The 27301-nt window shown below is 37.7% G+C and overlaps 1 protein-coding gene across 4 annotated transcripts in view; it reads right to left on the bottom strand.

Annotated features, from left to right (window-relative positions):
* Positions 1-27301, bottom strand: part of LOC138171839 (E3 ubiquitin-protein ligase NEDD4-like) — a 507053-nt gene that overhangs the window by 286892 nt on the left and 192860 nt on the right. Inside the window, exon 1 of one of the 4 annotated variants that reach the window (XM_069101449.1) lies at positions 1185-1242. The exons of the other annotated variants lie outside the window; for them this stretch is intronic. The gene's annotated coding sequence lies outside the window, so the exon portion shown is untranslated. Of the gene's footprint in view, positions 1-1184; positions 1243-27301 lie in introns of those variants that run through there. 4 annotated transcript variants of the gene reach the window in all.

The raw sequence follows: 27301 nt of genomic DNA on the forward strand, positions 1-27301 counted from the left end.
AAGCATCTCAGCAATTGTTTCTTTTCCTATTCACTGCCAGCAAATCTTATCAAAGTAGGGATATCATCTAGGTAGGACATTGAGTTCTAAAGTTACAGCTTCATTTTGTTTTGTTTTGAAATCATGAAGTAATTTAATTTAAACATGCATGTTACTATTTATTATAATATAATGTTAAGTCAACTGCTTTAATACATTATAGCTTAAACCTAGCTCTAGATTTTAGTACATTTTAATCACGAGTTGCTGGCACATTTTTGCCGTTCTAAAATAAGATCACATAACGAATGCACTATTGAAAGTAGGTTTCATCGATACTGAACACACACTTAGCTGTTATTCAAATTTACTTCAAGAATAATAAGTAGTAGAGGTGAGGAAATTAGAAGAAAAATTTATAGAAGAAAAAAAGAAAAAAAAAGACTGACAAACAAATTCCTAGGGGAAAACTTGTAGTACCTCAGTATAACATGCATTATTTTATATTACATAAGTCATCTCATGAGGGTGAGGAGTGTTGGAAGGGTAGATTCTACGGCCTTCAAAAATACAGGTTTAACTCTCAAAAGAAAGAAAACTATTTCCTCAGTGATTAAATGTGAGGGAACTAATTTTTCTTCTAATTCTTCTAATCTGGTCTACAGGTAAAGAAGAGTAATTTATGAAAAGGCAAAAAATGGAAGAGGAAGCAAAATGCCTAACTTGACTTTAAATGAAGAACACAGAGTTAATTTAAGAGCCTTCAATTTCCCTAATTTTCAAGGTGTAAAATATACAAAAGATGTCTTTGTGCCATTCTGACATCTACAGAATTTGTTCGTTTATATTCCTTTCTTTTTCAAACGGTGAAAAGAATCCATACAGAAGAAAGGCAAGAATTATGTATACAACCACAGAAAGAACTCAAAACAGAAATTTTTAAAAGCACAAAACGTTCACTTCTTGGTCACACACTCTATTAGCAGAGCCAAATTCATCAACTACAGATAATATAATTAAGGAAAAATAAACAGACTATTTTATGGTCGTATATATATATATAGATCAGATTTGGGTGAGATGGGGCTGTTTCAGTCCATTGCTACTTAAACAGCTCTAAAACAAATCAAAACTTCTTACCACCAGCTCGCAGAGCGGTTACACATTCCCAGGGCAAATTAATACAGTAGCGTCTTTGTTCTTACCTGTAATTTTTCTCAGGGTTCGACAGGTATTGGCAACCTCTCCTACCCAGGACAACCTTGATTTAAGTCCAGCTTTCCTTCAAAAAAACACACCAAAAATCGGCCTTTCCTAACCACCTGATCACTTTCTTTGTCTGGTTCCTTTCATGTTCTGAGTCTGTCTTAAGGCACACCTCCACAGATACTCCAGGAAATACGGCAAGTTTTAACACAACTGAGAAGGAATTCCAAGAGCTGCTACTTATACAGGTGACTCACATAAAAGACAGCTAGAGAGAAACAGATGTTGTTGGAAAAGGAGTTGAGTCAAGCTCCACCCCTACAATAAAGATTAAATATCTCCACCCTTCTTGGCAATTAGCTTTTTAAAATCACATGGTGACGAATAAACAGCCCTGAACAAGGTAGCTATAGGTATCTTTGGCAAGAGACTGTGGCCATCTCTTTGCTCAATAATGGACTATAATGGATTTAAACATAATGGACCAGGAAGAGCTCCATAGTGCCATATGAATTTGAGTGGTTGATGGAGAAGGGGGGAATGTCTTTTTATTTTTAACATTTCATTTTTGTTGATGCCACTTTTAATAAAAATTACATTCATTTATGAATACAGCTCAATAGGCCATATCTTTTCACAAAGGTTAAGGGGATGGGAGCCGGGGACAGAACTGGGAGGGGAAAACCGTTCCGCAAAACTAACCAGCATTCACCTTAATCTACAGTCTGTTCCACAAGCATTGTACCTGACCGCTGAGAGAAAGGGGCTGGGATATTTTCCAAACTCTTCTTGTTGAACTTGGTCAATATAAGTACGAAGTATTTAATGTCATTTTTCTTTTTCGTTCTTTTCATATACATTGTGTGTGAAGTCTTCCTGACTCCTGTTCCAGTATTTTATCTACTGTGTCATCTTTGGGTCAAAGGCATGGACTTTTTAGCCATAACTAGCTAAAACACAATAATTCCAAACTGATTGCTTTGTAGGATAGTTAGACCAAGTACCAATGTATGAGTGCATCTGCCTTTTCACATCTATATATACAAATATATATATATACTATAAAAAACACTGATATTCTGAAATCAAAGCTGAATAAAAACACATTTAAAGCAATTAACACCTATATAATTCTAGTCAATATTCTTTAGGAACATATTCTCACAAAAACCCATTCAATATTAATGAAATACAAGGCCAAGCAATGTAAGGAAGCTATAGAAAGACCAAGACTTCCTTATGACATGAAAAACAGGTCAAAGACTGGCAGAAATACACTGGGATCAAGTCAGACTTGACCATTATCATAATCCTGACTATGTCCCTAACATTCATCCATAAAAACTTTTAGAAAATGTTTTGAATAGATGTAGCCAAAAATCAGTTTCCAAGCTACATGGTACAAAAAGCTTTTGAAATATAGAGATCTATCAAAGAAGATTCAAATCATGTGGTATGGTGCCCTCTGTTGTAGCACTGCTTCCATTCTGAATTATAGACAAAGTAAGTTGCTGTCAAATAAAAGGCTGCCCATCTACCCTCCCTTCGATAAAACTCTTTAGATAGAAATAATAATAATAATAATAATAATAATAAAATCTTAACCTTCCTCAATGTAGATGCATTTCCTGAAACCTCCAACATACAGTGATGAGAAACATAAAAAGACTTCTAGGTCTCCACCACTTCCTAAATGGTTAACCTCATTAACCACTTGTCTCAGGATTTCTACAATGATAGCTACAAGATAATTCCACATCCAAAGGATTTCAATTGGATTTAACACTGAAAGAACCTATCTCATGCTACATACTGAGTCACTTAAATATTTACAAAATGAAATTTATTTTCCATAAACATTTTAGTTTTATACAAAGTATAAATTACTGAAAGAAAAATACTGACATGAAAGAACAATGAAAATGAGGGCAAGACAACTTTAGCCAACATTGTGTGTCCACTCCAGAGAGCAAATTGACAATAAGCTATGATTATTATAGGGCTTGGTTAGGTTAAAGAGAACAGTGGTAAAGAAAATAATTACAAGGATAACAGCTTTTCAAATTTAGAAAGTGTTTTCCTTTCAACAGGCCTATGAGACACACAACCTAAGAATTATCCCCCCATTTTAGAGACAATTGAACTAAGGCTACTATATGGAAGGCACCAAGCCTGCAGCTAAGTGTAGAAAGAAAATCAATAAAACAGAACCTAGGTTTAAGTTGGTGGGGGGAGGAGGGGGGGAGAAAAAGATAAAGCATATTTATAAATAAAGATAATGCAACTGAGGAGGAAGAGTGAGCCAACAACTGGGAAAATCAGAGAAGGCTTCATAGAAGAGGGCACTGACTCCTGAAGAAGGTAAAGATTCTGATACATGAAGATAAAAAAAAAAGGGGTTCTGGGGGAGGGAGGCAGACAGGGGGGGGACAGGATGGGTTCTGCAAATGCCTAAAGGAGATAGAGACCAAAGATAGTATTTGAGATTGGTGGAAAATACAGTTAGACAAAGAGAGAAGTAGTAAATAAGATTGGAAAAGATGATATTTCAAGGGGGAGCCTGATCAGTTATGTATTAGGAAAATAATTTTGGCAATTTTATGTAGAAGAGGGAGGGAGAGACAGAGAGGCACACATAGAGAGTGAAAGAGTAAGAGAGGGAGAAAGGAGTGAAGGAGAGAGATAAAGAAGAGGAGGGAGAAGAATGGCTGGGGAGGGGAGGGAGACAGAGACAGAGGTCGAGAGAGATTAGAAGCAGGGAGATCAATTAATAATATTAATAATAGTCTATTGTGATGGTGGTGAATATCTAAACTAAGGTGATGGCTATGGGAGTGGAATAAACAAGATTTGACAACTTTTTAGGATTGAGGAAAAAAGGAAAGAGTCAAGGACAAGATGATGAAGAGGATGATGGTGATGATGAAGAAGATGGTAATGGTGATGATAGATGAAATAATAGTAGATCATGTTATAGATTTGGAATCAGGAAGAACTCTGTTCAAATCCTACCTCTGACACTAACTTGCATTGACAGTGAAAGGCATCTTGACTCTCTAAGCTTGAATTTCTTCATCTCTATAATGAGGGGATTGGCCTTGATTACCTCAAAGGTCCCTTCCAACTTTAAATTTAAAACACTAAGATCCTATAAGGCTTGTAAAGCAGAATGCATAAATTATATCTTTTGATCCTTACAATCACCCTATTAGAGAGGTGCCATCATTATTCCCAATGAGAATAACAAGAATAAGCTAATAAGTATGAGATAGATGGTATGAATGATATAATTGGAAAGATTATAGTTTCCTTGACAGAAATAGGAAAATTTGCAGTACGGGGAAAGAAAATTAGTTCCATTTTGAGCATGGTGTTTTAGAGGACTAAGAGATTTCCAGGAAGGACAGTTTGAAGAAAATTGACAATGTGAGACTTGAGCTCAGGAGTAATATAGATGTAGATAGCCAGCTAGCTAGCTAGCTAGATAGATAGATAGATGATAGATAGATAGACAGACAGACAGACAGACAGACAGACAGACAGACAGACAGACAGACAGATAGATAGATAGATATAGACAGACAGACAGATATCACTGAACCCATGAGAACTAGTGAGATCTCCCAAAGAAAGTGCCTAAACAGAAGAGAAGATGACCCAGGACAGCACCCTGAGCAAAATTTATACTAAGTATACAAATTTGTACTACATGTAATGGGAATGTAAATTTTTAAAATCTTCCCTGCCCTTAGGCTAAAGTGCACCTGGAACCTGGGATGGGAGGCTTGTTTTTCAGTAGATACTTTTTGATTGGGCAGTGGGTCAATAAGGTTGTTACATTCTCTGAGCCAGGAGAAGGCTATATAAACCCTGATTTGAGGCTTTGTTTTGGGGCTCTCACTTTGAGAAGTGTTCTGTGATTTGATCAGATGAGACTCTGGGAAGCCGTTGTTGAGAGCCTCCCAGCTTTGAAAAAAACAGATGTTGATTTGGTATGGATGTAATGGTTGGACAGTTTGGAAACCTGTCTACTTGATCTGTTTCTCTGTCTTGATAATTCTGTCTGTATACTCTGAAGTTGGGGATGCTGACCTTTTTCCCCTGAACTAGGTAAATGATACATATTTGACTGATTAAAGTAAGCTTGTTAACCAATTTTGAGTTGCTTTCCTTTAGCAAAGCAGATCCAAGAACCTGTGTTGGCAGCTACCCTGGGAACGCTGGGGGTGCTTGCTGCTACACTACACCACTTAGGCTCTCAACTCAGAGAGGCAAAAATACTGTCGTAATGCCAGACCGGATTCCTTATATTTCAGAGTATTTCCCTATGCTCCTCATGTCCCCTGTCATCTTGAGCTCCAATTATATTCCTCTAGAACCTGAAAAAAAAGGGGGGGTATAAGGGTGGGTCCCTTTTATTGGTCTCTTTTTTTTTTCGGTGTTTTATTGTTTTGAGTACACATGCATGTTCTCAGCTCCACCAAGACAAATCCTATGGAGTGCTATGTATTTTATAGGCACTGGACAAATATTTGTTCTATGCTTGTCTGAACAACTCAGAGAACACCAAGAAGGTAAAAAAGCATTCATGGCAAGTTGTGGGTTGGGTTATCAGACTCCTAGAATAAGGAGACAAAAGAAAGTTTTACTCTCCATATCTTCTGTCATACTGTTATTTTATGAATACTTAATGTTGACCAGGTTTTGTCTAGGAACAAAAAATACTATTTCATATGAACTTATTTTTAATTCTATGCTAATAATTTCCTTTCATCACAAGCACATTTCCTTTTTAATTCATATTTAATTAAATCAATTTTTCAAGAAATTTAGGAATTTTAAATTTCATGAATCACAAATGAGCCTTGAGGATAGTAAAGGGGTATAGTGTTACCAAACTGATTGAATAGTCCTGAGGCCACATGGAGAAGATTTGTCCTAAGGAAAGGCTAATGAAATGGGGAAAAATAAGTGGTAAAGCCATCCAATCAAGATATCTCTAGGGGAAGGGGGGGGGAGAAAAGGAAAGATGAAAATTTGTGAGCACATATTTGATTTTTTAAAAATCCTTGAAGTAGAAGTTTTAAGTTAAAGTGGACAGCAAAGTGTTGCAGATGGAAAATTGTGTTTTTAAAATCTAAAGTAAGAGGCGGCCAGGTGGCTCAGCGAGTAAGAGCACCGGCCCCAGTGTCGAGCGACCTGGGGATCGAATCCGGGCTCAGATACTTAGCACCACACCCAGAAATAACTGGCCGTGTAACCTTGAGCAAGTTACTTAACCCCAATTGCTTTAAAAAAAAAAAAGAATATAAGTTTAATAAAATCTAAAGTAAAATACTGAAAAGAAGAATTTCATTCTGAAAATACTTCTATAATAATGAGGAATAACAATTATAGCTCATATCTAGATGGTGATTTAAGGTTGACAAAACATCTTCTGCACTACAACCCAGAGAGTCACACAACAACAAATATAATTACCCCCATTCTACAGATAAATAAACTGAATCTTAAAGTAGAAATTAAGCAATGTGCTTAGGATTACATCCTTATTAAGTGCTGGAACCAGAATTCTAAGGTGGCCCCCAGTCCATGGCCAGGGTTCTTTTCCTTGTCTGTATCATGGTAAATTCCCTGGTGTTATTATTTGATTGGAAGGAAAAATAGAATAAAAATGTTGGGAATGAACAAGTTTCCTGTTGTGTTTCACATCAGTTACAGTAAAAGAGAAATTAGGGCAGTTGGAGGAGGAATAAATTGAACAAAACAGCGATGACATGACATAGAGACGTTCTTTATGTAATAGCAGAGGCAAGGCCTGGCGATCAGAACACAAAGTTCTGAATTTCCCTGGTGGTCTAACACTGACTTTTTCTAATTTTAGGAAGCTTTCAATTTATATATATATTATAGAAAGCACTGGCTGGTTCCATTCTTCGCAGCAATAACACATGAATGAAGCAGCATCTTACAAAAGGTCTTCAAGAGGAAACCACACTTTTACTTGGGAAGGGAAGTGCTTCGGGGTGGAGTCTTCTAATGTAAAGGCAGCCTTCTACTTATAAAGGGACTGGAGGGGAAAAGTTTGCTTGAAAGTTGGTTTTTAGGACTATTTAAACAGTAAAACAGTTGAATTGTAGCCATAAAACCCTAAGTTTGGCATCCTGGAAGTATGAAATTGTATGCATGTATGTATGCATGTACGCACGCACATGTGTATGTATATACACATTATATGTATGCATTCATATATACAAGTATGTGTGTGCATATATACCTGCACACCTGTATGTATCGAATATATGATTCTATATACATACAGAATCAGGTGAAGAGGAAGGAGAATGAAGAAAAAAATGAAGAAAAAAAGTAAAAGAAAAAGGGATGGGAAAGAAGAGAAGGAAGTGCCTTTTCTTTACTTTCTCTCAGCCATGGGAAAAAGCTAAGGAAAATCTTGAAATATATATGGTTTGCCTTATCATTTCCCTTTCCAGATCTTTCAGCTATTGGTACTTCTCTCTAGGCACCAAATTCCTTCCAGCTGTCCCAAAGTCCTCGATGCCGAATTTTCCCTAGGCCTCCACTTGGAACAAATCGGCCCAGTCCCCAAAATGAGAGACATAACTATTTTTTTTTCACATTAATCAATGTTCCTGTCACCTCAGGACAGCCCATTTCCATTGGATGTTTAGGGAAAATCACTATATTGAGGTTCTAGAGAATTGCCAGGTATACTGAGGTATGACACAAATTTGTCCTTTGTGTAAAATAAAAGGCTAAAGTTAAATGATCTCTAAATTCCTTCTGGCTGTGGAATTCTAAGAACCCATTATTCTAATAGGATTGAGGTAATTCACACGAACATGTGAATGACAAACATCTAAAAAAATGTCTACATTATTAATCCATATCTTTAAGTGATGGAATTTGGTACTGAAACCATGCCAAGTAGAAAAAACTAGACAATTTAGGTAAAGATATTTTTGCATGTCACCACATACCATGGGGCCCACCTTGTCTAGAAATTTTTCCCAGAGGTAAAACTTCCCCTAAAATGATTCCATTTTTCACTGCTACTTCTTTTTGCCTACTTTTGAACCCACAGATTTTATAAAGATCTGCATTTTTTTTTCCACAGTGGCTCCCAAAAGCAGCAGCAGAAATGGAAAAAACAGAGCAGAGACAGCTGTTGTAAGTATGAGTCACTTATAAGCCAAGAATGGTCTGTAGAGAAAAAACTTCAATTAATCAGAGACCAGCTAACAGTAATCTTTAAAAAAATTAACTTTTCATTTTGTACTTCACTTTGTGGGGAAAGCAGTAAATCCTAGGTGAGAAAGATTCCATCGAAATAAAGATCAAACAGATCATAAAATTATTTCCATAGTGCACCTTGGACCCAGGGCTCAGAATCATAGAGTCTCAGAGCTAGAAGAAAGGCAGAAGTCAACTAGTCCACACTCACAAGGAATCCCATAATTTCAGACCAAGCCCCATTGTTGTTACTGTCTCATCATTCAGTGGTTATCACCTCTTTGTGAACCCATGGGCCAGTGTCCATGAGGTTTTCTTGGCAAAGATGCCAGAGTGGTTTCTCACTAGACAATGAGATCTGATATTCAGAATATGAAGTATAACAAGATTCTGAAAAAAGATCTGACTTTATTCCTAATATATACTTACTAATCCTGAAAGGTAGACTGATGGTTTGGTTCAGTTTTGTTTAAATAAAGACCAATACATGTCAGAGAGTACAAAGTTCAATGAATAAAGAGCCAGCCTCTGGAGGTAGGAAGACCTGCTTCAGACAAATACAGGCTATAAGAATGAGGGTAAGTCACTTAACCTTCCAGTGTATTCAGACAACTCTCCAAAGACTAAGTTACAGGGCAGTTGCTCGCCCAACTTAAAAGAAGGCATTTCATGGTTGGAAGTTCCATATACTAATGAAATTATAAGTCTGGCAAAAAAAAAAAAAGATGCTCAAGATCAGGTCGAAACAAAACAACAAATTCCAATTAATGAGTACTAATATAACTGGGCAGGCAACACATACAAAAATAATGTTCTTCTAAAAAGCAAGGAAACCCAAATTGAGTGGGGATTATGCCCTTAAATTAGGATGAGGAGTTGTTAACCTGGAAGGTTTTTCTGTAGTCTCTTAAAAGCTGATGGAATACAGCACTTCCACTATTTTCCTGGAGCTACTGTAAGTTATATGGTGGGGACTTTCAAAGGTCTCATATTAAAAACGCAACAACCCTTCCCTTAATTGATGCTCTATTGACTCAGAATCTATGATACCTTGCCTGGGGTTTGGCCTCAAAGACTAGTTTTATATATCCATGAAAGCAACAGGAGACAGAGAATGAAAAACTCTCAGCAGGGTGATTAGAACACAAAGTTCTGAATTTCCTCATGGGTCTAACATTTTTTTCTGTTCCATGCACAGATATTACAGGCTCATCTGTAAGATAGATGCATTCACTATTCAGAACCTATGTGCAAACGAGTAATATGGAATCATTATAAATTATTTTTATAAATCAGCTAAAACAGGTTCCATAAGCCTTTAGTTGCCAACTTTAGGTTCAGAGGATTATTTGGTATTGTCTGAGTTACTTCAAGCAAGCAATCATTTTGATGTAGCTTCATTTTTTTTTTAACCGCCACGGCAGTGTGTACTTTTATCAACACTAAGCTTAAAGTCTGCCCTTCATCGGATGGAATTGATTCAGCTGGTTTCTCTAAATTCAGTTCTTTCTCATTTGGGTAAAGTATTTCATACCACATGTGTTTAATTGCTCTATTTTGTTGTATTTTTGATTTAGTGTTTCTTTAAAATAGGAAACATTAAAAAATGTAATTCCCAAGGAGTACACTTCAATGCCTGTTAGAGATATAGGCATGGCTGTTGACTTGGGAAAATCAAAAATTTTCAAAGGTCATTCAAACCCATAATGAAACAGGCTCAGTCACACCAAAATACAAAGCAAAGGGAAACTGGAAACAATACAAACTGACATAATAATATTCAGATCAGATAATAAGCAAAGACTTTCAGTGGGAACTGGCAGCTGGAAGGGTTATTACTGATTCTTATACAATGCAATATATTATTCTTAAAACTGAAAGAAGAGTAAGAAACCAAATAAAAGGGAATAAAAACAGCTGCTAACTGTCACTATGGGAAAAACATGCTTGTTATGAGCAAGGCAATTCAACCCTGGAATCCTGAAGGTTTTGTTTTTAAAGTTAACTTTTTACTGAGAAAATTAAATGTTTTTCATTAAAAGCTATAGGCCCAGGTGAACCTTAAGATCTGAGCATCTTCATCAGATCATAAAACATCTATCCTAAAAAAAAACTTAATTTTTTTGTTTTTGTTTTTTCCTTTTAGTGGCCTTGGAAGTCTTTTTCCCATTGAGGGAATTATGAAATCTTATAGAAATATTGCTATACTGAGAAGTAGATCAGGGTCAAGAGTATGATCATTCCCTAGGTTAGATTTGGGGAGACTGCTACTCCTGCCAAATTTTGGACTATTCAGAAATATTCAGTGAACTAGTAAGTCCTAGAAGCCCTAGGTTAGCATGCTCCAAAGATATCATTGGCTTTCTAAGTGTTAGAAGCCCTGGCATGACCTTGTGATGACAAGGCCTTCAAGGCCCATCCCAAATGCTGCTTCCCTAGCAAAACCCTTCCTGAGCCCTCCACATCACCACCCGCCAAGCTTACTCCTTCAAACTCCCAAAGTGTTGCATCTTATCCCCCTTCATGTATATCTGTTGACATTTGACTAGGTCAGTATCTACCTTATGACATTCTGCCTTTTTCCCCTTCTATTAGAGCTTTTTGTGTTATACTATAATGCAGCATGTTTCAGTGGATAAAGATCTAGCCCTGGAGTCAGGAAGACTTAGGTTCAAGTTCTATCTCTGGCACAGGTGAGCTGCACAAGAAAGAGCAAATCACTTGAGACAGTTAGGGGATACAGTGAATACGTCTGGAGTCAGGAAGCCCTGAATTTAAATCCCACTGCAGACATTACCCCTCGGCAGATCATAACCTCAGTTCCCTCCTCAGTTTCCTCAGCTATTAAATGGGGATAATAGTGGCACCTACCTCACAGACCTGTTGTAAGGATCAACTGAGATAATATTTGTCAATTACTCAGCACAATACCTGACACATAGTAGGCATTTAAATAAATGGTAATTTCCTTTCCTCCCCAGCTCTTTTTATTTATTGTCATTTCATCCTGAGTCATTTCAGTCTATCCAGCTCTTCAGGACCCCATTTGTTTTGTTTTGTTTTGTTTTGACAAAGATACTAGAGTGGTTTGCCATTTCCTTTTCCAGTTCATTTTACAGATGAGGAAACTGAGGCAAACAGGGTTAAGAGATCTGCCCAGGGTCACACAGCCAAATGAGTGTCTGAGGCTGAATTTGAACCCAGGGAAGATGGGTCCTCCTAATTTCAAGCCCAGTGCTCTATCCACTGGCCACCTAGCTGCCCCTCAGACAACTCTCTAAGATCTTAAGTAATAGATGAATTACATTTCTGCTTCCTGGGAGAGATTCTCTATGCCCAGGAAGTCTCGGGTCCTCTTCCTCTACTGTATGTACTTATGTATGTATGCCTATGTGTATGTGTATCTGTACATGCATGTATATGGCGGTAGGGGGTGCACGTGTTTACCCATATGCTGTATGCTTGGTAATTCTCCTCTCTCACAGAGATAATAAACCCCTAGAGGAAAAAGACTGTTAACCTGGTCTTCGTTGCTTCACCTGATCATAGTAGAAACTCAATACGCATGTGTTAAATTGAAATCCAAATACTCCCTCTCAATGAAGTCTCTCCCTCTAGTCCATACACATAATACTTCTCTGGCATCAGGGGTTTTTAACCTGTGGTCTGTGAACTTTTATAACATATATTTGATAACTACGTTTTAATAAAATTAGTTTTTGTTACAATCCTCTATCTTTTACTTTATGCATTTAAAAACATCATTCTGTATCTTGTTACAGTGTTGCATAAGCAAGAACATAAGATAATATGAGGAGGGAAAGAGCATTGACAAGGGGGAGGGAGGCCTGCATCAAGGAAGGGCTTTGTTGGAAAAGTGGAACCTGAGCCACGGCGACACTAAGGACACGAAGGGTGTGTGTTCTGGGCGTGGGGATGGGCTTGTGGGAGTGTTCAGACCAGAGATGGGAAGTCATGTTCAGTCAAATTCAATCTGCCTGAAACTCAGCAGCCATTTTTCTCAACAAATACACCCCCCCCCCGAAAACCCCAAATATAAAAACAAACAAGAAACCCATATTAAAAACATGGGATAAACCTTCAAATAAAATCCTATAAGCAGAACTATTTACATTTTGATCGGGAAAAAAGTCATCTCCCTCTGGCCTCATATTTCATTTTGAAATCCTTGAATACACCTCTGTTGTGTAACATGTTATGTAACAACTCCACACTAAATTGTGAGATTCACAAGTACAGGGACCTTATTTCAATTCCAGATCTCCACCCCCCCACCCCAGCAGACCCATAGTAGGTCTTAATGTCTGTTGAATGACTAATTTTATTCTGTGGCCTTTTCACATTTCTTCTTTTGTTTATTTAAAATTATGCCATCTTTGTGTTTTGTTTTCTGTGGTAGTCAATGTCAAGGTCGTTCCTTCTATTCTGTTGACCTTGCACTGCACTCAATTCAATGCATGAAAAAGTATCACTCAATTAACAAGCAAGCATTAGTAAGTGTCTACTATGCGGAAGGCACTGTATGAGGTATCCAGAAGATATCTATTTATCTATCTATCTATCTGTCTGTCTATCATCTATCTATCTATTCATTTATATATTCATAAATATATAGATATATGTATATATGAGATGAGTAGATATATGTATATGTGTGTATATGCATGTATACATCCATATACACATACATGTATACACACACATAGGAGAAACAGTTCCTGCCCTCAAGGTGCTTGCTATCCTTGAGGGAAACAATGTAACTTACATATATGTTAAGGTCAAGTACTGTGATTCTTAGTGTACACTTCCAAACTGCTCTCAAAAAAAGGTGGCAATAATGTATGGTCTAATAATGTAAGGGTTACGTTTATTTTCCTGCATCTGTGACACTGAATTTTATAGCTATGGTGATTATTTGATGGGTATGATGATACACACAAAGTGATTTTTTAAGTCTGCACTTCTCTGATTACTAGAGAATTTGAACAGCTTTTGCAGTGGTTAGGAACAATTCCTATTTCCTCTTAAGGTATAGATTAATGTATTTTAGTAATTTCTACATTGGAGAATATCACTCTTTTAAAATGTCTGTTGTATTCTGTTGATATGTTTTACTTCCAAATTGTATTCAGATTTAATATGTTTCTCCCCACTCCTTTACCAAGCAAACTTGTGATAAATATTTTAAAAGAAAAAATCAGTAGAGGAAAATTAACCAACAATTTAAAAAATATTATTTTTTTTCCTTCTCTCCCAATTCTCCCACTATTGGGGGGAAAAAAGAGAAGAAAAAAAAAATTACAAAACCCGTACATCAAATGAGCAGGCAAGGAAAAATAACTTCTCAAATTGTTCATGCCTAAAAATGTGTTTCTTATTCTGCACATTAGTCTGTCATCATACAGATATAACCCAAAGCAGGACTGGTTACTTAGTTTACTTGTTTGTTTTAGCTCATGCAAATCTTCTGGCAAGATCATTCATGGTTTAAAATTTCATAGTGACTTCAACTTAATAATATATTGTTAACCTCATTAAGGCTTGTGTTCCCCCTACCTCCACCCCAGGTTTTATTTAAAATGCTCTCAGATATAAACATGGAATTAGAATGGTAATGATCAGTGTGTCAGATTTGGGAGAGGGAAGTCCTAGATTCTAATTCCACTTTCAATACTTACTATGTGACCTTTGTCCCTTAAGCCTTTGAGGCATAGTTTCCTTAACTGTGAAATAAGGATAATAACAGAACCTATGTCTCATTAGGGACTGCAAGGCAGTGCAGTGGACAGATAGAGTGCTGAGCCTGGAGTAAAGAAAGACTCATGTTTCTGAGTTCAAATTTGGCTTCAGACATTTACTGGCTGTGTGACCCTGGGCAAGTCACTTAAACCCATTTGCCACAGTTTCCTCATTTGTAAAATGAGCTGTAGAAGAATCAGCAAACCACTCCAGTATCGCTGCTAAGAAAACCCCAAAAGGGGTCAAGAAAAGTCAGACACTACTGAGATGACTGAACAACAGGCATCATGGGATTGTTGTGAGGTTTAATAAGATAAAGTAAGATGGTTTTAAAACCCTAAAGCACTATTGTTATTACTATGGTATGACGACATCTTACTTTTATATCGTAGGTAGGAAGGAGTGAAGCACAGAGTGAAGGACACTGGTCACATCCCATCTTTGACACTTAACTCTGTGACCTTGGAAAGGTTGCTTAACCTCCCTGACCCTCAGTTTTCTCATCTGTGAAATGAGGGCGTTGTACTAGATGGGCTCTGAGATCCCAGGTATAGATGTCTGATGCTAAGAAATGAAAGGTTTGGACAAGTGAGGATTTCAGGGGATATAAAATTAGCCACTTAAACACTAAAATATGCATTTACCACCATTTTTAATATTAAACTTTCTAAAGAAGTCATTACAAAAATCTCAACTTTAGTCAACATATTACTGAAATTAATTTAAATATTTTGATGACTCAAGATTATCGAGATTACATACAGTTACATGGCCCTGTAATACAGTTTTTATCCTCAGAAATTGCTGGGGCATATGGGGCCTTTTGTCATTAAAGTGAATGGATGACAAAATGCTGTCTACTTCTATAGTTTCATTCTTCTTTTCTCATATGCATCTATTTCCTTTTTTTCCCATTAGTGCAGCCAATAACAGTTTCTCCATTGCTGATGCTACATCACTTTTACCTTTCCATGTTTCCTTCACTTCCTTAATTCTGCTTCCTTTCTCCTTTTCCTGCTGCTACTTCCAGGATTCTCTGGGAGTACAGAGTGAGATTAGCCTTTTATTACCATCACCAGCCAAATAAAGTACTTCCGAGTAATCATGTTTTCAGTAATTTTTCCATCTTTAAGGATTCTTGGAGGTTTTTTGTAACTGCTTTCATTCAGTTTTGTAGCTAATCCACATGTTAAGAGTGCTAGCTAGATAGGTGAGCATAAGGTAAGGCCCTCATTATTTCAATTAATTTATATACTTCAAAAAGAGCCCTGATTTCACCAGGCACCCACTACCAACATAAACTGAAAACTTTTCATGCCTTAGTAAACAGTCTTTATGAGTTGATAATCTGGTGACTGACTTTATAGTAATAAGTTTATTGGAATTTAGTAATCTGGTCTTCAGATGACAGACACACAGTCTGTTGTCCGACATATTTCATGCCTTTCCAGCTTTGTAGGGACCTGCCAGGAGCTGAACTAGGGTGACCTTTCCACCACAATGAGGCATTATTTCCATTAATACCTCATTATTTCCATTAAGGGTAAAGCAAACAAATTACATTTTCCTTTTCTTAGTCATTTGTGATCTCATCATTTCTCGGCAAGTCTTCAACTATTATGGTCCTGAGTCTAGAGCCCAATTCTCATTCCTTGTACTTCTAGAACAAGTTGAAAGAATCTAATCACTTACATCTTTCTTATATATTTCCCTCCCCCAACCCTACAAGTCACTGAATGTCTGTCAGCTGCTTATTGTTTTTCCTCCCAAGCACTCCTTGTGATTATAAAACAAAATGGCATGTTTCTATGAAAAACAGTTCTCCTAAAAATAACATGCATAAGTTTGAGGAGCATTTGGGGGGGGGGGAGAGGGAGGAGAGGAGTCAGGTGATTCCACCTGCCTTTTGTTCCATTTTGTATTCCCTTTCGGGATGAATAGGAGCAAAGCCAAGTAATGGTGGTTCATAGCTTTTCCCTGCTGAAGGTGCAATGACATAGTTTTGTTCAGATAGGTTCAAATAGGTCTCGTTCAGAACTGTTGAGCTAAACATTCACCACCATCCCCAAGCTCCACAATTTGCTGAAACCGTTGACCTTAACACCTCATTAGTAACTGATGTCCCCTTATGTGGGTTAACAACCTAGACAGCAGAGAGCATTAAATGGATCACAATGAAAGAGATACCTAGAATAAGTTCTAGATTTTGTGAATGGGTTAAAAGATGCCATGACAAATCTGCTCACAAGTAAGTATGGCTAGGCCCTGCAATTTTAAAAGGCTATATTTAAATCATAAATCATTTCATTGGTAATAGCCGGGAAGCTCCAACAGCAAGCAGCTGACTTTAAGCTAAGAAGAATCGTTTAAATTAGGCTAATGAGATTCACTAGTGCAAAGCTTGCAATATGGGGTGGGGGGCATCTTTTCGTTAAAAATGAACTGTGATGATATGTTACAGTGCATAAATATTATTATTCAAGCAGTGCAGGCTTTCAGGGTCTGCACTGCTAGTTCTGTTCTCAGGAAGTCTGACAGCATTATGTCTCACAGTTAGTTACAGCATAGTGGTTGTAAGATGGCTTTGGATTTGGAAAATGTGGGTTTAAATCCTGCTTCTGACACAACCTAGCAGGTTCTGTCTCCTCCCCCACAAAATTCTAAGGCAATGAATGCATTAGAGACTTTCCCAGTGGAGAAAGTTTCCACAAGCAGATTGAGTCCCCCACACTCAGACAAATCATGTATCTCTTCACCCCAACCCCGAAAATTAGCTAACATACAGAAAATTTGATTAAAATATATTAAAGGCATAAAGATAATGGTACCCATCACTATTATGATAATATGTATTAATTTAGGTGCTAACATATTTCAGGAAAAAAGAGCACATCCCCAAATCCAAATTTAAAAAATATTATTTTTGTACATAACACTTTGTTAAACACATCAACACAAAATGTCATGTAAAAGCATTTCTATAATGTGCTTCTGTGAATTCCTGATGTTTTAAAATTTACCAAAACTAACCTCACAATGCAACATAAATCATTCCTATATGTAGGGAAGCACAGGATTTGGGCAGAGGTGCCAACAGACCTGCTTTTCATGCCATATGTGTGGTAATATGCCAATTTTTTGAAAAAAGTAATTTTTAAGCATAGAATTGTAGATCGTTAAAACTGAAAATAGATTATAGGGATTGACTCCTAGTCCAAATTATTCATTTTACAGATGAGGAAAACGAGGCCTAGAGAGGTAAAGTGACATTCAAAGTCACATCTTCTTCAAGCTTACATGGCTACTGAGAGAACAAGACTAGAATTAGATACATCATCATGTCTATTCAATTGAATTCGACACACTTATTAAAGCACCTACTTTAATAAGTAGGTTAGTAAGTAAGGGGTGGGAGGAAAACACAAATGAAAAAGTTCTTGCTTTCAAGGAGCAAAATCTCCATATCCTGGCTGAGTCTAAGCAAAGCAGCCTTCCATTCCTATGGACAGCTTTTCTAAGATTAAAGTATAAAATAATACCAATTAGTTACAAGGAGAGTAATTAGTGCTCTTCTCTGAGACAGGAGACTGCCCCATCTTTTCCAATAGGGTCTCATATAGCATGATATAGTTTCTTATATATCTATAAATTCTACAAAATGCTCACTACTTCTTTGGAAAAGAACTTGAGCTCAAGGTGAGCATTATGAAGACACAATTATAAAACTGTCACAGAGAAGACTCACAAAATTTCAGAGCTGAAAGGAACCTCAGTGACCTTCTAGTAATCTAATCTATACCAAAGAAACTCCTCTATAACTATACCAGGCTCCAACTTGTCTTTCCAGTTTTATGCCCCTCACACTCTTTATTATCCAGCCAAATCAGTCTGCCTGCTCTTCCTTGCATACAACAATACCATCTCCCCTCTTAGGGACCTTTACACTATGCCTAGAAAGCAGTCAGCTCTGACAGGTAGGACAAGCTTCTTCTATAAGACGCTTGCCTTTATCCAAACCCCCCCCCCCCATGTAGCTGCTAATGTCTCACACACACACACACACACACACACACACACACATCTTGGATACACTTTGTACATATATTACACTACCCATACACATGTGGCTTCCCCCAACAAGAAAGAGATGGGGTTTAATTTTTGCCTTTACATCCCATAACATAGAAAAAGTCCAGGAGACATAGTTTCTGGGTAATTAATCATTTTATTAAGCATGCTAGCAATAATTAATAAAAGGGGTCAATGGAACTCTTGAAAGCTAAAGACCCCTCAAGGAACTCATTCAATGCTTATATGACCTTGAAAGAGTGGGTGATCCTGAGGGTGTCAATCAACTCCGATTGGTTAACAAATAATGAGAGAATGAATATTATGACAGGCTTGCCTATTCTAATGAAGCACTAGGGGAATGTGACTTTACTTCCAAAACACCCCCAAGCCTTGGACAATCTAGACAAAGGAGCTCCCTCCCCGGCTCCAAACCTGAGTAGAACACAGTGGGCTTCCTCACTTGGGTGAGGTATGAACAAGATTGAAGAGAAAGTTAATCCAATGTCATTATCAGCAATGTCCATCAGGTACTAGCTTGGTCTAGTAGAGAATGAGGATCTAAAAAGGGAAAAAAACCCGGATCTCCCCAATAATTGGTTATTCCATAATCACTTCTTTCAGACCCTATAGGCCTGGCACACAGGAGTTTAATAACTGCTTTCTAGACTAGTACTGATTGATAACCCAGCAAGTGGTCATCAACAGGATTAATATAGCCTTTGCTTGACTTTAGTAATACAGAATTCATAATCCAGGTCAATTTTTTGATAAATCTAATTGTTAGGAAATTTCCCCCATTTCAAGTCTAAATTTGCCTTGTGGTAACTTACACCCATGGCTATTAGTTCTGCCCACTGGAACCAAATGTAACAAATCCAGATAGCTATCCTCCCTCTGGGACCTGGCTTGGAGTCGGGAAGACTCATCGTTGTGAGTTCAAATCTGGCTTCAGACACTTCCTAGCTGTGTGAACCTGGGCAAGTCACTTAACCCTGTTTGCTTCAGTTCCTCATCTGTAAAATGACCTGGAGAAGAAAACAACAAACCTCTCCAGTATTTCTGCCAAGAAAATTCCGAATGGGATGACAAAGTCAGGACATGACCGCAAAACAACTGAATTTCTTCAACCTGTTCCACATATAGCATGAACTCTAATTCTGATCCCTTTGATCCTTTGATCCCTATGGACCCTATTCCAGTTGCCACCCTGCCCCCTCATGTATCAGCATTTCTCCTAAAATGTAGTAACCCAAACAGAACACAGTGTACATATGTTGTCTGAACAGTGTACGTATGTTGTCCTAATCTCGGGGAAATGAAGCCTTTCTTAAACCAATCCAAAACTGCATTATTTACTTCAGCTGCCATGTGATACGGATGGCTCTTAGGGGGCTTGCGATTCCCTAAAACCTCCAGATCTTCAGTCACACTGCTGTTTGGTCATACTTCTAATCTTTTACTTGAAATGAATATTTAATAGACTCAATCATTACTGATGCTTTATTGCAGTTTTAAAAGAAAATGGTAAGTAGCATTTCAATAAACTCAAAAAATTTGATGTACATTTAGCTTGATAGTGACATCTCTAGAATGACAATATCTATATTTCTTACTTTACTCATTTTTTATAAAGCAAGTGTGGGGCTTAGGAAGTCTTTTCTTCATAGAGGGTGCATACTAATGGACAATTTCAGAAAGCAAATTTTTCAAATATGTTCAAGCAATACAAAAGTACTCATTCACTTATAATTTGCCTATTTATTAAAACAGGATTTTTAAAGTACTGAATGAGAAAAGATAGTTTTTGCCTTGCTTGAGGGAGATTCATTGTTAAATTAGTTAAAACCTAATGTCTACAAAGCTAGAAAAGTCTAATGACTTTTCACTACTCAATTAGTATTTACTGGGCACCTATTATGTGGCAGGGCGATGTACTTTGAAGACTATACTAGGCACTGAGGAAAACACAAGAGAATTGTCAGGCATGATCTTCCCCTGGTTAGCATGAGTTAATAAGCTTTTTTTTTTTTTTTTAAAGCAATTGGGGTTAAGTAACTTGCTCAAGGTTACATGACCAGTTATTTCTGGGTGTGGTGCTAAGTATCAGAGTCTCCTGACTCTGGGGCCAGCACTCTTACTCACTGCGCCACCTGGCCACCCCTAGTTAATAAGCTTTTAAAGAACAACCAAAATGATATATTTACTCTATATTCCCCTCTGGGCTCCACTATTTGCTCTTCTCTTTTTTTTTCTCCATGATGCCCCTAGATTGGTACCTTTACTTCCCCCACCCTTTTTCAGGTCCCATTTATATATTGTCTTTCCTCATTAAAATGTAATCTCCAGTCTTTCATTTTGGTCTCTTTCTGTATTCTCAAAGAGCAAGCTCAATTTTTAATAAATTAATTTCAATAAAATAATTAATAAAATAAGAACATTTGGTCCCTATGAAACTTGCCAATTCTAATTAAATCATACCCTTTGATCTAGACATACAATACCTCTAGGAAACCAAAGAAAGGGAACCCATATGTACAAAATATTGCTATTTTGTAATGGCAAAGAACTGAAAACTAAGATGGGGGGGGGGGGATTCATTAGCTGGAAAATGGCTGAAAAAATTGTAGTAAATGAATACCAAAAGAAATTATGAAAGTACTGGTTTCAGAAAAACCTGGTAAGAGTTGTATGAAGTGAGCAAAACAATGAGAAACATTTATACAATAACAATAATACTATAAAGAAAAACAACTTTGAAGGACTTCCAGAACTCTGTTCAAAGTAATGACTGACCACACAAAGCTAGCTGGTCAACAATGAAGAATGCTACCTACCTGCTGACAGAAGAGTAATGCACTTATAATGCAGAAAAGGATACACAGTTTTGGACATTGATCAATGTAGGGATTTCTTTTGTTTGACTATGTATGTTTTTTCAACAAGGGTTTTTCTTTTCTTTTTTACTTTGGAAGGGGAAGATGGAAGAAGTAAATCTGTTATTTTTGTAAAATAAAAGATTGGTTTTGCTATTTGTATTAAAGAAAAAGAAAGCCTAGGGAGGCACAAAGTAGGGAATGAGATACTAGATAATCTCAGGACCAAGAGATTTGACAAGGCCCTGCCAGCGCAGGGCAGCCTGAACTACAGCTCCCTCTGGCTGTGTAACCTCATCTGACTCACCTGCTTAATTCCCCCAAAAGACAGGGCAAGCACAAAGCATCAGTTAGCTAACCAGTTTTCACTGGTTGGTGAATGGCTGGCAGAAATTAAATCATAGAGAAGAAACACAGAGTTCAACCTGGGCTGCAATGATTAGCAACTGGCCTGGTTAAGTGCATTGGGATCATTTACATTAAAGATCATTAACCAAGCTGGGTGGCCCCTTGGGAGGAGATCAGAGTTCACTCGCAGAAAAATGCATTCAGATAGAGTAACAGCTTATTGCTGCCAAAAAGTGTTTGGGTCATTTCAGGAGAAGGGCATTGCCCTGGTATCAGAAGCATGGGTACTTCTTGGATAGTAGATTTTTCTCCCTTTTATTCTATCTTCTTTTATGATTCTTTAACTTGTCAATAGTTGGATTTTTCTTCTTTGTTGAAAATAATTACTCTTTTTCTCTTTTATCAGAGATATAATTGTGCTCTATACATTAGAGTCTATTTTTTTCTATAGGGAATTTAATTCATAACTACAAATTTACCAGGAACAGCTTATTGGTATAAGTATTTGTGTCTTTTTGGGGAAGCTAGGTGGTACAGTAGATAGAATGCCTGGCCTGGAGTAATGAGGACTTGAGTTCAAATCCAACCTCAAACACTTACCAGCTATGTGACCCTGGGCAAGTCACTTTACCCTGTTTGCCTCAGTTTCCTCATCTCTAAAATGAGCTGGAGAAGGAAATGGCAAACTACTCCAGTATCTTTGACAAGAAAACTCCAAATGGGGTCATGAACAATCAGACACGACTGAAATGACTGAACAACGACATTCTTTTATTTTTTTAAAGCATTTTAAAGTACTTTTAGTTATTCTTTTCAATTCTGTTCACTACAGGTAACATATCAGGTAACTTTTCCAGAGCCCCACAAAGCCTCTGACTCAATCGGTCCAAGACTTATCTCCACTTTGGCTAGCTCTTCCCACCACCTACTTAGTCATAAGTACCTTCCCAAATTCAGGCAGAAGAGCAAAACAACATGTTGCCAACCTAGTCTGACTGCCACAGTTCTCAAGATTTCTGACAAATCCATCTCTAGTCATGCTTCAAGCTGCTACATGTGCATCCTGACCTTTCTTCCAATACCCTCCTCTTCCATTCAGCAGCAAGGGAGAAGTAAAAGAATACTAAGTGAATAATGAAGTGCTTTTGTAACCTTGAGGGTAAACTCGGACAATAGTTTCCTCACTGTTTATAGCATTTTTTAGGGGGAAACAGTTGGAGATACGTTCTACTCGAGTGCATAATTGAGTCTTTCTGAATGCCCTGTAACCACAGAGCAATTCTGGTGTAAAACAGGAAAATCACTACATCTGTTCAAATGGCACTAGGAAAAGAGCAGGTATCCAGAAAACAGGCTTCCACAAGCTAGTGCCCCTTCATTGTGGAGAGAGAGGAGAGAGATGCAAATTCCATGGGGTAAGTGTGACTGCTTCTCAGTGGGGTCACCTTGGAATTTTCAATCTGTATTCATTGCATCACATTAAAGATACCCCCAAAAGACCAAAGTTATGTTCCAAAAGGAGTAAAAGTTGACAGTTTGGGTTGAGGATTGGGCAGGAAAACTAACAGACTGCCTATGTATATGAATCAACACTCACTTCTGCCCAAAAGACCTCTTCATGATATGTCATCTCCAAATCTGAAAGCTCTTTACTAACTACCAGACCATATCTGAGCTACATCCCAGGAGTCTCACTTGTCCATGGTCAAAGAGGAAAGCTTTCAGCCACCTCTGTCTGAGAGCAACAAAGCATATGGGGGGGAACTATTTATATTTATTTTCTAGAGGATTAGGCTGCAGTGAAGAAAACAAGAATGGAGAGAGGCTTAATTTTTCCAACCTCTAAAGTTTTAGTCCCACTTAAATAAATTAAAACTAAGCTTATAAAGAGGTAAAACTAAGGGAATAAAAAAGAAAACATCTCTTCTCAGTTCACTTGCTGCCAATCAGATACCACAAGACTTCAGAACATGGAATGATAGCTCTTTTCACAGTGCCCATTTTAAATAGTTCAGGAACACAAATGATAAATGTCACCATATATTCATAAGGGCAACAATGGCACCAAAGGATTTATGCATAATACTTCATAATGTCATTCTGAAGAGAAATCATTTACAAGTGACATGACAGTTTGTGCACACACAGAATTCCTTCCCTTTTCCTACAGTTAAAAATAACCCCCTAAATCATAGTGAATTTAGATCAAAGCTGAATAAATCAATATTAAAAGAATCACATCTTAATGTTTAAAATATGCATGGATTGCATAACCAAGAACTGAACATTTAGAGGGCCACTTACCAGATGGCAGGAAGAAGACTCTTTCTCAAAAGAATAAGAAAGCTGATGGAGCTGGCTCTGCAGACGCAGGAGATGACTTAGTTGCCCACAATGGCAAGGCTAAAGGTAAAAGTGCAGTCCCTGCCTGCTTCCTCAGACAGGTAGGCAGAGCGCTCTTCAGCAGTGAGCCCTGGCTGCACAAGCTCTCCTCTGTGGCATCGCCCGGAACGCAAGGAGAGCAGTGTGGGATGTAGGCAGCCTCCCTTGGTATGTAAGCAGTACATATCCCAGGTAAGTGAACTGTGCGCCGCCCCCAGCCACCCCCTAGCTGTGTGCCAGGTGGTGCTGTGCTAAGCTTGTCTAGGCTAGAGGCTGCTGCTCACAGAGCTGGAATCTGGAACAGAGTGAAAATTCAAATGTGGGGAAGAGGAAGCACCATTTTCAGCAGCTCCAGGGCCAACTACCACATGAGGAATTTTGCAGATTCTAGAGGTAAAAAAGGCAACAGAAAATACAGCTTTGCTACCACTGCCCCAGCAGCAAACAGAATCATAAAAGTTAAATGACAGATGACAAATACTTGAGTCTTTTCAGGTAAGAAGTCTGCAGGCATGCTTAACATTACCTCAGTGACCCTAGCTCTCTGTGTGGGAATTGCCAATTGACTGACTGACTGGGAAACAATCCCATTGGGAGAGTTTTCCCTTTAAAAAAAAAAAAGGCAAAGTTCTGACCTAAGTAGCACATGGTACCCTTGAGAGCCAATAAGAATAAGAATAAAGCTTCCAGCACATTGGAGAGATAGATCCTTTATAAGAGGAACTGAAGAGAGGTAAGAAGGAGTGACCTACAAAGGGGGAATAAGTATGGCAAACAACAGAGCTTTCAAGATATCAAATAGGATTCACACCTGATAGACTGAAAAGCTAACTTCTCCTAGAGAGATCATAAGAAACATGTGGATGTCTTTGTTTCCAGTAATAATTACTGATACCGACTCTTATCTGTACTCATCCACCCCACAATAGATCTTACTATTAATAGGATGTCCCTATCCTCTCCACTAACCATAACCACCTACAGGAGCAAATATGTCTTCTTTTCCCTTCTGGCAAGTGACCAAGTATGACAGAGATGCCTTCAGAATCAGAGAACTTGAGTTCTGCTACTTAATACGAATGTGATGTCAGTAAGCCACTTCTCCCAAGATCTTATTCACCTTATCTGTAAAATGAGGGGGGGCTAAACTAAATCCAGGGTTCTTAATCTGGGTTCCTGAACTTTTTGATATTTTGATAATTGCAACTGTACTTCATTTTGTGCATATGAAAACCTCTCTCTGAAAAGGGGGTCCATACTCCTCGGACTGCTAATGGGGGCCATGACACAAAACGGGTGAAGAATTCCTGGACTAAATGATGTAGAGAGTCTCCCTTCCAGCTCTAAAACATATGAGTATGACTAATTGTTTAGTGGAAATCACATTCCTTCCACTCCATTTTTTAACACCTTTCTTAGTCATCCAGGAAAGTCCATTTAAAAATAACTGCACATCGGTCAAAGACAAAAATCACATACCACCTACTCCAGTGATCACAGAAAATATAAGTTGGGAAATGGGGAAAGCAGTCAGTCAAAAAGTACTTGTTGGGGAAATGTCTTTTTCCTTTTAAATTTTGCTGAGAGTAAACAGAGAAACTACTCTTTTAATAAGAACAGCTCATATCTAAAGGGAGAAAATATAGACAGCCCAAATAATGTCAGAATCTTAAGGCTGTACAATTGCTTCCAGAAGACTTCTGTCCAGAAAGCATGAGGCCCAGCCACTATACTAGCATCTTTTAACTCTTGAGAGAATATCTGAAGTTTAGATCAGAGTGGCTGATACAATGGATATTTAATAAATGCTTGTTAAACTGAACTCAATTTTAAGAGCTTGGAAAGATAATACACTCCAAATTAAAGCTAGATTTTCCTCTAATTCTTGCTCTTAAGTACTACCTCATTTCCTAGAAACTTTCTCATATAATCTAATTTGATTAATATTTGAAATAGTTACATTTTTAAAAGTCTGTGATTATCTTTGTTCCTATGATGAGACCCTTAATGAATGTATAATTCCTCGCAGTAATAGGACCAGTTAATCATTTCTTAGAATTCAACTGATCTCTAATATCATCAATGTGAAAATCATTTCCAATGGTACAGATTGATGGTAAACATAATCTTTGTTTAGAGTATCTGACTCTTCATGACCCTATTTGGGGTTTTCTTGGCAAAGACACTGTAGTGGTTTGCCAATTCCTTCTCCAGTTCATTTTACAGATGAGGAAACTGAGGTCAATGGGGTTAAATGACTTGCCCAGGGTCACACAGCTAGTAAGTGTCTGAGGTCACATTTGAACTTAGGTCTTCCTCTTCAGGTCTTGCACTTTATCCAGTGCACCACCTAGCTGCCCAATAATTTTTAGCACCTACTGTATGCCAGGAATTATGTTAAGTGCTGAGCATAAAAAGAAAAACAAACAAAAAATCCTCCAGTTAATAAATTCTTATCAAGATCTTCTCATAAGTCCTCCTGGGAGGATCTACTCAGTGTGTTTGTGGCTTTCCTCAAGTCTCTTAGTTCTTCCTGGGTACTAGCACAATATTTGGGGCTGTTCAGTTCTTTTCATCCCTTACTTTTATTACAAGACTACCCCAATGCCTTTTCTGGCTTTATATCTCTTGAATGATATAATTTATGCCACTTTTATACTTGCCATCTATGATAAAGACAGAGCACTTGAACTCGATCTCAGCATTCAGTTTTGTTTATGAGAAAATTAAAGAAATTTCATGCTAAAGGCAAAACAATTTTGAAAACATGGCTGGATCAATTTTCAAGATATCTCAAAGAAGGAAAACTTACCAAAGAAGTGGAAAATGCACATACATATTATTAGCAAAAATAAAACTAAAAGAGAGAGGGCAACTGAGAGAATATTGCCAACTACTGACCCTTGTTCATATGTTTTCTTGTCCAGGACATCATTATGGAGAATGGTCTACATGTCTATCAAAGGTATTCTTGAAAATTGAAGGGAAGCCATAGGTTCTTTCAGAGCAGCTAGGTGGCACAGTGAGTAGAGTGCCTGATCTTTAGTTCAAATCTGACTTCAGACACTTACTTGCTGTGGGATCCTGGGCAAGTCACTTAACCCTCTTTGCCATAGTTTCCTCATCTATAAAATGAGCCAGAGAAGGAAACAGCAAACCACTCCAGTATCTTTGCCAAAAAAAAAAAAAATCCAAAAATGGTCACGAAAAGGTGGACACAGCTGAACAAAAAAACCCCATAGGTTCTTGCAATATTATTCTAAAGAGCACCATTCTTCACAGTGACACAACTGACTGAAAGGTCTAGGGAATACAAAATTGTGCTGTGTGCTTAATGTTCATTGATTGCAAAAAAACATTTTTGACAGCCAACTGCCTAACAGGGCACGACACAAAGTGAACACTTAATAAAAACTTATTGTTTGACC

This window comes from Petaurus breviceps, unplaced genomic scaffold, assembly GCF_028583685.1.
Source record: "Petaurus breviceps papuanus isolate PSGF00001 unplaced genomic scaffold, PetGlider_PUasm1.0 128, whole genome shotgun sequence".
NCBI lineage: Eukaryota > Metazoa > Chordata > Mammalia > Diprotodontia > Petauridae > Petaurus > Petaurus breviceps.